At 44.4% G+C, this 12357-nt stretch overlaps 1 pseudogene; it reads left to right on the forward strand.

Annotated features, from left to right (window-relative positions):
* The first annotated feature begins 493 nt into the window (after positions 1 to 493).
* Positions 494 to 612, forward strand: LOC143978461 (5S ribosomal RNA; annotated as a pseudogene).
* The last annotated feature ends 11745 nt before the right edge of the window (positions 613 to 12357 follow it).

The raw sequence follows: 12357 nt of genomic DNA on the forward strand, positions 1-12357 counted from the left end.
ACAATCCCCCCTTTAACAAGGTTATCCACTCTTTCCGTTATCTGAACGCTACATGAGGCTGTGCACTATTATGGTAATCTAGAAAATGTCTAGCTATATTTATAATTTTATTTGTCTTAATATTAGAGAGATGATCTCTAATGCAATCACATAAACATCACATCTTCCCATGTAATGTTTACAAGCCCTACAGCAGATGACACACTGCATACCTAATCTAACAATTTACCAATTGCTTTATTTGAACTGATAATCTTTTGGCATAAGACCTGACTGTTGAGATATTTCCTAAAACTGCGCAGCTTAAGCATCGAAAATGACCACATTTGTACATGCCTTTTGTGCTCAAACATGTATCTCTATCCGTTTTCGAGAGGGATAATATATTTCCAATAGTGGGTGCTCTTTGGCTACAAACTGAACCCCCAAGAATAACACCTCCCTATCAATGTAATATTGGCAAATATCTACAATGCACATAATCTCTTCTTACGCCTACGACCACATCACCCTGAACACGCCCATTCTCGTCTGATCTTGGAGGCTAAGCAGGGTTGGGCCTGGTTAGTACTTGGATGGAAGGCCACCTGGGAATACCAGGTGCTGTAGGCTTACACACCTCGTGTCCCAGAATTGCAAGTGAGGTGTGTGGTTGCCGTTATGTTCATATTGAGGCTTGGAAATCTGAGTTGAATGGCAGATGTGCCTCGGTGAAAGTGAGGTTTGGCTGGATGGATTGACTATATCTAGCGACTACAAGAAGTGTTTTCTCATGCCCCATGTCCACTTGTGATGAAACTGATCTGGCAGAGATACACAGACCTTTCATTGTGCTTTGTTTTGAATGTATCATCACTTTCTGCTTTACACATATGCCTGAATTACTTTAGAGGATGTAAGTGCAGTACTTTAGCCTAATGAATCTTGGTAAGAGGTTTTTACACTATCGGAGCTCATTTCTTTTATTCAAAATATTGACATCCAGGTGACCAGAGAGCAGAGAAACAGTAGCTGTGAGTGGGCTGCTATATATCGGCTTCTGTCTTCCCTGAGTAACCTTAATGGTGGATACACCAAGGCTCTTGTGACCTTCCATAATCAGAGGGTCTACGCTTTGTGGTAAGAGTACATCTTAACCTGTGTGTGGGTGGCATGTCACATGGTGGAGGATTTTCTACTGGATCTATCTCACACACTTCATTTGTTTCACAAATCCTTGGCTATTTATAAGCCATTGTGTTTCTGGACTTTAGAGACTATATATGTTCTTTTATTAGGAACATTGAGCTCTTTAGCGCAATTTATCTGCCCCTGTTTTTTTCACTATATTGTTGTGTTTATCTCACAACTTTTATGTTGCAGCTTTTTCATATGAGCACTCTGCACAAGCGCAGTATTATTTTATGTAGTATTACATAATCTCTTCAGATGCAGAGGAAATAGTGGACCACGAATCCCTCTTTTTATACTTTTCACACTTTCTCTTTCCTCGTTCTTCAATATTGTTGAAAAGGGTTTCTCAGGAGGTATCCCTGTGGCATATATGCTTTTCTTATGATTGACTGATCATCACCATGTTACAAGGACCTCCTCTCCATCTCCTTTACTTCATTCTCAAACCACTGTAATGTAGACCCTGATGAATTGTCCTTTAAGTACGGCCCTCTTAACATCCATAACCTTGCAACTATTAATTTGGAGAAGAGAATTCAACCCCCCCTAACAACCCCCTTTCCTATCATTTTCTCATTCTCTCTTTTCACAATCCCTACCACCCTTTCCCACCCCCACTCCATTTCCCATTTCCCCTCCTTCTAATTTTGCTACAGTGCATTCAAAATGTGTACGGCTTCATTCTGGGCCTGACACCAGATTCATGAGACAGTGGAACTTTATGCTTCAGGACAATAAAAACATGTTATCTTCCTTTTCTTGTTATTGTAATTTTAATTGTTTATTGAGTTTCAACAGCATTCTTTTTAATGTCCCTGCTGTTATATTAAAAGGAAACCACATATTTTATAGCCAGTGAATATAACAATCTAGTTTGGATTGTGGAAGGAAACCAGAGTTCCCAGATAAAAGAAACTGAAACACATGGAACAAGTTAAAAAAAACCTATGTAGGTAGCATTCATGGTGATAGTCAAATCTAGGACCCTAGAATTGCCAGGTTAGTATGGCTATATCAAAAATACACCAAAGCACATGAACCAAAGTCTGCTATTCACATCAACAGAAATTTAAAATTATCTATAATTATTACAGCTTTCATACATTTAATATTAAAATGTTTTAATAAATAATTGTATTGATTTTTGTAGTATAATTTGTTGTGATTTATTTCAATCAATGTAATCAACAATTAACAACAATACTCACCTAGGCGGCTGCAGCACCAATCCCAGTTGCGGCTGTCGCTTGGTACCTCGAATGCAGAGAACTGAGTGATCAAACCCTGCTTATCGCTCAGCTCTTGGTCTTCAGCCTGCGGGGGGCTGGTGACTGTCAGTAACCGACTCTCTGCTCTGCCCCTCCAGGGCTCACTGGAGCGCTGGGATGTGAAGGGGACTGGAGCAGCTGGCTCAGGATCTCATTGGCTTTCTGAGAGGCTGAGTCAGCTGCCGGTCCAGGCATCTGGATGGACCAATATAGCACTGCACTTCTGTGATCCATAGGAGAAGTACAGTCAAAATAGCTTAGGCTATACTTCTCCTAAAACTAATTACACACAAACTAAGCCCGTAGCCAAGGTAGGTTTGAAATGATTTGAATGTCTCTTTGATTACCACCATGGTAAATGGGAAATAGTGGTGCTGTCATGTACCTGGTTGTTGAATCTGATTTGAAGAAGAAGGCCTCTCTTACACCTTCAGCTCAGGGGCCACTGGTAGTGGAGCAGTGGCTGGGAGAACATGGTGAGGTATGAGGGCATGTAATGATACCAGAGAGTGCGGATAGTAGCCGACACTTTACTGGTAGGAAGCCAGGAGACAGTAACAGCTGACAGCAGACAGATGCAACAGGTAAGGCAGGCTGGTGGCAGGCCGGCAGGTGAAGAGCTGGCTGATGATGCTTGGCAGGAAGCAGAAGCCAGATGAGAGCTTACTGGACTGAGCAGCTGTAGCAGGCTGAGTGAGGCAGATGCAGGGCTAGACAAGTGTCAGGAAAGGTTTCACCTGCTGGTGGTGCTGTCTCTCCTATGGGCCGCAGTTCCAGTTCCACCGGCAGTCTGGAGCCGACATCATCTCCTGCAATCAGGCATCACATGAGACTGATTGCAGGAGGTGTATATATACCGGCAGATGATTTCACACACTGCCTTGGTATTGTAGCTTGAGCCCTGACCTGTGTTCGCTAAGTTGTGATCCTGTATCCTGATCCTGTGATCCTGTATCCGTTCCTGAACCCCTGCTCTGCAGTCAGATCCCTTCCGCCTGTTCCCTCTATCTCCTGTTACCCTCTCTCTGTCTTGTCTTGTTCCCAGCCCTATCTGCTTGATCTCCCATGTATGACCCCGGCTTGTTTATGATTACAATTACATCTTACTCCTGTATATACTTTTGGTATAGGCAGTTATTTATTGTGTGTCACTGGTTGGTTGCTGGTTAATCACTGTCATATTGGAGGTGCGTTTACTTTTGTTTATTAACTTTCCTTAGAATAAATTATATTATTTTCACTTTTCACTTGTTTGGTTCACTCTGTTGCAGTCCACACAGTTCTGGTCGCACATGTCCATGACATAATACCAAGGCCATCCCTGACCAGAAGTGGCTGCACAGAGGAACCATCTTGGTTCTGTTATTTTTGCTAAGATGCATCCAGAAGAAGTTGTTTATTATTCTTTGCTGGTGACAGAGAAGGGTGAATACTGTCACCAGATGTTGAAAAAGTGAACCAGTGACCAGCTCCTACAATGTATCCGACTGGCTCATTCCCTAGTTGATCAGGGCAGTATGACAGGAAAAGGGAGAGGGCAGTTTCTTGCCCCCCCTTTTCCTCATGGGAGAGCGGCTGGATCAGCTGTTTCAAGTTCCCCCCACAGCACTCTTGTGGCCAGTGGGGAAACAGCTGTTAGTCACATGTTTTTGAGGAGGGGTACAGGTGACCTCTCTTCATGACATGTGAAAAGCCCGGGAAGAACTGGTTTAAATCAGTTTTCTTGGGGTTATAAAAAGGGGGTTCCGCTGAGGGGGCTCATTCGCCTCAGAAGAAAAGCTGTGGTGTTCTCTCTGGGATTTTTCCCTGAACAAACAGCCTCTTCTGTGGCCAGAAGATGAGCCTTCTTCGGCGACTGGAGAGGACGGCGGAGAAGCCTGGATTCGCCAGTGCTTAGATTTACCCCTCGCGGCGTGTCAAGAGGCTTCGGTGGGAGCTACACTGCCTGTCAGCTGTCCTGGTCCGGAGGAGAGAGGAAGAGAGCGGCCAGCGGTGGAAGCCTGGGAGCTGTCGCTGCGGGATGAAAAGGATGCCGAAGCTGTGGAGGAGGAGCCGCGTCAGCAAGGAAGCATCGCCCCAGGTCGGTCGAATGGGGCGGCGAAGAGGAAGTGAAACCCCCGCCGGAGCTATTCTCCTACCCCGACGCGCCCTGCTGTTCGCAAAAGAGCTGGTCCTTCTCAGGACCATAGCAGAGGGCAGGCGGGCGGGGGAAGAGCTCCATCGCGGAGCAACCTCTCTGAGGGAGTGGTCTCCCTCTCCACAGCGTCAGGCATCTCCTAGGCAACCGTCAATGCTGAATATCAGTGAAGCAGGGCCTGATAGTGAGCCTGCTTTACAACAAGGTAGTACAGGTATGAATGATCCTTCTGTTATTGATATATTGAATAGTTTTGTGGAGTTATTAGCAAAAGTGTTTAAGGAATTAGCCATTCAGAAATTCATTTGTCAGCCAGCTATAAATAATGTTTTAGCTTATGATGTTTCAGCTATGGGAGTTTGGTCGCCATCTAGTGGCGTTGCTGCTAATGGCGCTCAAGCTTTGCCAATTCGTTTAGAGCAAATTAGTAATAGGTCTTAGGTCTTATAGCAATGCTAGGTCACAAAACTTGCCATAAACTTGTTTAAAGGAATCCATGCCCTAAGGATAGACGTAGACCTGTATCAAAAAAAAAAAAAAAAAAAAAATTAATAATTGGTTACAAGCATTTTGTATTTTTTGCAGGTGTGCTGTGTGAGTAATCACCTGAAAACAGTACAGGTTATCATTGAGGCAAAAAAAATAAAATAAAAAATAAAGCCTTTGGCTGAATCTTTTTCTGCCCCAGAGGCAAACGGTGGCAAGGCCATTTTCAGTACCACCAGTTCAAAATGCTTCAGGTCACAAAAGAGGAATTTGTTTCAACTTCAACGATAGTCAGTGTAAATGGCTCAATTCATGTAAATACAGGCATAAATGTGCCTTTTGTGCTGGAGTGCACTCAGTTTCAAAATGTTTAAAAAGAAAAAAAAAAAATGAATGTCAGCAACAAATTTGCAATCCAGAAATTTTTCAAAAAAGCACACACACCAGTGATTTTTAGCAAGAATGCTCCTGTGATTTCCGGCATATCCAGACCAGTTGAAGGCACATTTTTCTCATTGAAGGTTTTAGGTATGGTTTTTTATTGCCTTTATTTCAAGGTCAGGGTTGTACCATAGTTGAGAATTTGAAATCGGTATCTGACTTTCCTCAAGTAGTATTGGATACGGTTAATGTTGAAATCTCAGAAGGAAGGGTGGCGGGCCCCTTTTCTTTCCCTCCGTTTTAAAATTTCAGGATTTTCCTTTAGGTGTAGTTCCAATAAAGGAAAATAATTCTTTTAGATTAATTCATCACTTATTTTTCCTAAAGGAAATTCCCTTAGACCAAATTGATGAGAGTATGCCATCAGTTTCATATGCTTCTTTTGAAGATGCTTTAGTAAAATTGAGAATTTTGGGGAAGGGAGCTATTGTAGCAGAGGCGGATGTCAAGTCAGCTTTTCGCTTACTTCCCATTAATCCTTCATCTTTTAATTCCCTTGTTTTTTCTTTAATGGTAACTTTTATTTTGATAAATGTTTACCTATGGTTGTTCTTTGTCCTGCTTTTATTTTGTTTTTTTGTTTTGTTTTGTTTTGTTCTTTTCTCTTCATTTTTAGAGTGGGTAGTTTCTGCCGTTTCCGGGTCAAAAATTTTAATTCATTAGATGATTTTTTATTTTAGGCCTTCAGGATTCTTTTAATTGTGCCAACTTATTACAGACAATTTTTGAGGTTTGCAACCATTTTTGGTATCCCATTGGCTCATGAGAAGACTATTTGGCCTTCCACTTGTCTGGAATTTCTAGGTATCATTATTGATACGGAGTTAATGGAGTTCAGGTTACCGGAAGAAAAAAATTGAGAAGATTAGTTCTTTATTGTTAAGCTAATCAGGAAAAATAAATAAATAAATAAAACTACTTGAAGGAGATGCAGTCTCTTTTGGGCCTTCTGGCTTTGTTTCAAGGGTCATGCCAGTGGGCAGGGTATTTTCCAGGAGATTTTACCTCGCTATTTCTGGTTTAGGATCCCCCCTTTTCTCATGTGCGATTGTCCAGTGATATGAGAGAGGATTTGCTAGTCTGGTTGCGGTTTCTCTCATTTCAATGGCAGGGGGATTTCATTCTAGATTCTGATTTCCTTCTCTTTACTGATGGCGCAGGGTCGCATGGCTTTGCCGCACTTTGGCAGAAGAATTGGTGCGCTGAACGTTGGCATGTCTCTTGGGTAGTGAAGGGTTACATTAAAAACATAGTTCCAAAAAAAAAAAAAAACTATTTCATATCATTGTTGCACTTGAACTTTGGGGCTTTCTTCCATAATAAAATAGTTTTAATACGTACAGATAATAAAGGAGTAATGCATGCTATTAATTGTTTAACATCTTAGTCTCCGCCAGTCATTGTCCTTATGAGATACCTGATTTTTAAATGATTAAGTTTGAACATATGGTTGAAGGCTGTACTCGTGCCAAGTAAGGACAATGATTTGGCGGATGAGTTGTCTCGTTCACAGGTGGAGTGTTTTTCAAGCTACTTCCGGAGGCGGATCGTGTGGGACACTCCTGTCCAATCAGTTTATGGGACCTGGTTTAAGGCCTATTTCTATTTATTTTATCAATTCTTTGGCATCCTTTTACTGGGGCAGGATATCAGTTTGCCTGGTTTCTGTAAAAAAAAAAAAAAAAAAATTTTGAATATGATAGGTGAACTGTTGGGTTCCTTGTCTGAGTTATTGTTGCTGCCTGAGCCGTGGTGGCTGGGCTAAATTTAAGTTTATTTTGTTGTTGCTGCCTGAGCCGTGGTGGTTGGGCTAGCTTTAAGTTTATTACTGTTATTAAAGTTTCTTGGTTCTCTGTTTGAGCAAAATTATTCTTGGTGCATACATACATAAAACTGTCGGGAATTTCTTTTTCTTGAAATTAAATAACGTGCCATCTTGCATGCAGTATTTTTCTATAAAGCAAGCTTTAATAGGTTACAAAAGGAATAATTTTAGGCCTGATTCAAGGAAGCCCATCACTCCTCTAGTACTGGGTGAGTTTTGCTCTGTGACGGATAAAATTCGTTTTTTCTCATTTTGATTCGGGTTTTTTTTTTCGGGCGGTTTTTCAGTTATGTTTTTTGCGGCGCTTAGGGTATCTGAGCTGGTTCAACTACACATGTCTGAAGTTATTTTTGAAAGTTTCATTAAAAAATTTTAATTAGCAGATCCAAAACGGATCAGGTAGGTAAAGGTAATTGGTTAACATTAGATATGTGTATGAGTACTAGCATTTGCCCGGTGGCTCTGATACGTCAATATTTCTAATACGTCAATATTCATCAATTAGGCCTTTGGGGTTTTCTAAGTTTTTTATTCATGAATCAGGGTTACCCCTTACTAAATACCAGTTCTTATGTGTTTTCAGGAGATGTTTAAAGGCCTTAAATTTAGACCAGGAACATTTATTGTCGCATTCTTTTCGGATTTGAGCAGCAACAGAAGCCGCTAGACTGGGTTTTGATGTTAGATCTATTAAGCAGATTGGTAGATGGAAGTCGGATAGGTACTTGCTTTATATTCGTCCTAACTTAATACTATGATTTATTTCAGGTAACACTCGCATTGTGTGGATGATTGGACACTCCTTCATCTATTGGACGAATTTGAGAGCGCAGCAACGAGTTTATACTAGCAATTTAGCATTGGATGCTTCTAAATTTAAGATTTTTTGGTGTGGAAAGAGGGGAATGTTATGGTCAGACCTAAATTCTTTTATTTCACAGCTTCTTCTTCATTTGCCCTCTCCGGATATCTTAATTATTCATCTAGGTGGTAATAATATTGGTTACTATAAAACTTTAGACCTTAATTTCGGATTAGGGATGATCTTCAGAAGATACAGTTATTTCCCAATTCAGTAGTTTTTTGTTTTTTTCGGAAATTGTGCAGAGGATAGGTTGGCTTTCCTATCCTTCTGTACGTCCTTTTGAAAAAATCAGGAAGAGAGTGAATAGGGCAGTATCCAAGTTGCTATCAAGATTGGGAATGCTATCCTTTAGGCACACGGAGCTGGAAGGGGGTATCCCTGGCCTTTTCAGACAGGATGGCATCCATCTGTCTGATATTGGCTTGGATATTTTCAATGTAGATTTAAGTTACTGTGTTGAGATGGCCGCGGGTTGGGGTTCTGTGGGCAGTTGGCCTTAGGTCCTCCTGCCCTTTTGGGTATTTTGTGTTGCTGCCTGAGCCGTAGTGACTGGGCTAGCTTTAAGTTTATTGGATGAGTTTTGATGAGTTATTTACAACATTTTGAAACCAATAATAAACAACCGCGGCCATTATTATCCAAACACCTGTCTTCTTGTCTTATTTCAAAAGTTATTGAAAAAAAATTCCAGCCTGCTGTCCCATGACAGGAAAAGGGAGAGGGCAGTTTCTTGCCCCCCCTTTTCCTCATGGGAGAGCGGCTGGATCAGCTGTTTCAAGTTCCCCCCGCAGCACTCTTGTGGCCAGCGGGGAAACAGCTGTTAGTCACATGTTTTTGAGGAGGGGTACAGGTGACCTCTCTTCATGACATGTGAAAAGCCCGGGAAGAACTGGTTTAAATCAGTTTTCTTGGGGTTATAAAAAGGGGGTTCCGCTGAGGGGGCTCATTTGCCTCAGAAGAAAAGCTGTGGTGTTCTCTCCCCTCCCTCCCTCCCTATAAAATAAATTTGTATTTAAATGTATTTTAATTCTGTATGGTTATGTTAATTTATTTTTGTCGCGGTTGTTGTTATGTGGTAAGTCACCTTTGCAAAAAAAAAATAATATATATATAATAATAATAATACTGAATTGTAACAGCAAAGGGGGACAAGTTATTAATGCTTTTTAATTATAGTGTTCAAGTATGTGCTGCCTGAGCCGTAATGACTGGGCTAGCTTTAAGTTTATTGAGCCGTAGTGACTGGGCTAGCTTTAAGTTTATTGGATGAGTTTTGTCGAGATATGTACTACATGCCCTTTTGGGTATTTTGTGTTGCTGCCTGAGCCGTAGTGACTGGGCTAGCTTTAAGTTTATTGGATGAGTTTTGATGAGTTATGTACAACATTTTGAAACCAATAATAAACAACCGCGGCCATTATTATCCAAACACCTGTCTTCTTGTCTTATTTCAAAAAAAATTCCAGCCTGCTGTCCCATGTTGTTTAGAGCTGTTCAGCCCCTGATTCAGGTGTGTACAGAGCTAGCCTTGTCCAGTACTCCAAAAGGCAGTGATAATTTCCCCCCACCCCCCCTTCAGTTTGGATCAGGTTGAATCTCTGGTGTGGTTATTGGAGTTTATTTCTTTGAGCACTATTCCTCATGTTTCCAGTAGGTGTTGGTAGAGTGTATTAACGCAGTGCAGTCTCTGGCTAGAGAGGCAGTATGTAAGCCAAATTTTGTTCAACCTTTACTTTATGGGCATGGTCAGATCTATTACACTCAGCCTCAGTCAGTTTGGAACAGCCCATTCCTGCTGCCAGAGACCTGGCTACTCAGTGGTCACTTCCTCCATCACCCACGGCAACCGCAGTCACAACACAATGTACCCTGCTACCAACTAAATGTCAGTATACTGTTTACATTTGCTACACCTATCCTGCCTTTAACCCATCTGCCTCCTCTCTGCTGCCTGCAACAATTACACAAACATCCCCCTTAGTAACTGCTCCCTCATTTTTACCATAATCAAGCTCTTCTTTTCCATCAGCTGCACTCCCCACTTAAAGCCCTGCAGTGACTTACAAAACTTCAATGACTAAACCCAAAAAAGAAATAAAAGTTTTTCCCAACCTGTACAATCCTGCCATTATCCAATCCTGCTTCTACATCAGTCGATCTGCTCCAGCTTTCCTCCACACCAGCCGATCTGCTCCAGCCTGCCTCCACACCAGCCGATCTGCTCCAGCCTGCCTCCACACCAGCTGATCTGCTCCAGCCTGCCTCCACACCAGCCGATCTGCTCCAGCCTGCCTCCACACCAGCCGTTCTGCTCCAGCCTGACTCCACACAGCCGATCTGCTCCAGCCTGCCTCCATACCAGCTGATCTGCTCCAGCCTGTCTCCACACCAGCCGATCTGCTCCAGCCTGCCTCCACACCAGCCGATCTGCTCCAGCCTGCCTCCACACCAGCCGATCTGCTCCAGCCTGCCTCCATACCAGCTGATCTGCTCCAGCCTGTCTCCACACCAGCCAATCTGCTCCAGCTTTCCTCCACACCAGTCGATCTGCTCCAGCCTGCCTCCACACCAGCCGATCTGCTCCAGCCTGCCTCCACACCAGCCGATCTGCTCCAGCCTGCCTCCACACCAGCCGATCTGCTCCAGCCTGCCTCCACACCAGCCGTTCTGCTCCAGCCTGACTCCACACAGCCGATCTGCTCCATCCTGCCTCCATACCAGCTGATCTGCTCCAGCCTGTCTCCACACCAGCCGATTTGCTCCAGCCTGCCTCCACACCAGCCGATCTGCTCCAGCCTGCCTCCACACCAGCCGATCTGCTCCAGCCTGCCTCCATACCAGCTGATCTGCTCCAGCCTGTCTCCACACCAGCCAATCTGCTCCAGCCTGCCTCCACACCAGCCGATCTGCTCCAGCCTGCCTCCACACCAGCCGATCTGCTCCAGCCTGACTCCACACCAGCCAATCTGGTCAAGCCTGCTTCCACACCAGCCGATCTACTCCAGCCTGCTTCAATACCAGCTGATCCTCTCCATGCTGCTTCCACACCAGATGATCTGCTCCAGCCTACTTCCACAACAGCCGATCTGCTCCAGCCTGCCTCCACACCAGCCGATCTGCTCCAGCCTGCTTCCACAACAGCTGATCTGCTCCAGCCTGCCTCCATGATTGCAAAAGGGGTTAGGATAGCCTCTGATTGTCCTGAACCTGATGACCCACCTAACTCTGCCAACCCTCTGCCTGCATTCCAGCCTGATGTTCCAGTTCCCACAGTACAGCCTGATGTTCCAGTGCCCACAGTTCAGCCTGCTGAGCCGGTGCCCATTAGCTAGCCTGTCAGACCAGTGCCCATTACCCAGTCTGTTGGGCTGGTGCCCATCACCCAGCCTGCTAGGCCAGTGCCGTTTCCCAGCCTGCTGAGATGACGACCATTACCCTGTCTGCTAAGCCGGTGTCCGTTACCCAGCCTGTCAGGCCAGTGCCCATTTACCCAGCCTGTAGGGCTGGTTCCTGTCACCCAGCCTGCTGAGCCGGTGCCTGTTACCCAGCCTATTGAGCTGGTGCCTGTTATCCAGCCTGCTGACACGGTGCTTGCTAAATCGATTTCTGATGCCCAGCGTGCCATTGCCGCTGTTCAGCCTGTTGCTCCAGTGCCCGCTGTTCAGCCTGTCACTCCAGTGCTCGCTGCCCAGCCTGATGTTCCAGTGCCTGCTGCCCAGTCTAATAATCAAAAGCCCGATGTACAGCTTGATGATCCAGTTCCTGATGCCCGGCTTGATGTTCCAGTGCCCTTTGTCTGGCTTGATGTTCCAGTATCTGCTGTCCATTCTGATGACCCCATGTCCAGCTTGATGATCCAGTTCCTGATGCCTGGCCTGATATTCCAGTGCCTGCTGTCCAGCCTGATGTTTCAGTGCCCACTGTCTGGCCTGATGTTCTAGTGCCTGTTATCCGGTCTGATGTTCCAGTGGTCGCTGCCTGGCCTGATGTTCCATTGCCTACTGTCCAGTCTGATGAACCAATGCCCAATGTCTGGCTTGATGATCCAGTGCTCGCTGTCCAGCCTGATGTTCCAGTGCCCACTGTCTAGCCTGATGTTCCAGTACCCTCTGTCCGGCCTGATGTTCCAGTGCCTCTGTCTGTCATCCAGTCTGCTGCCCAG

The sequence above is a fragment of the Lithobates pipiens genome, unplaced genomic scaffold (assembly GCF_037356315.1).
Source record: "Lithobates pipiens isolate NorthernLeopardFrog02 unplaced genomic scaffold, aLitPip1_a1.2 Scaffold_13, whole genome shotgun sequence".
NCBI classification, from domain to species: domain Eukaryota; kingdom Metazoa; phylum Chordata; class Amphibia; order Anura; family Ranidae; genus Lithobates; species Lithobates pipiens.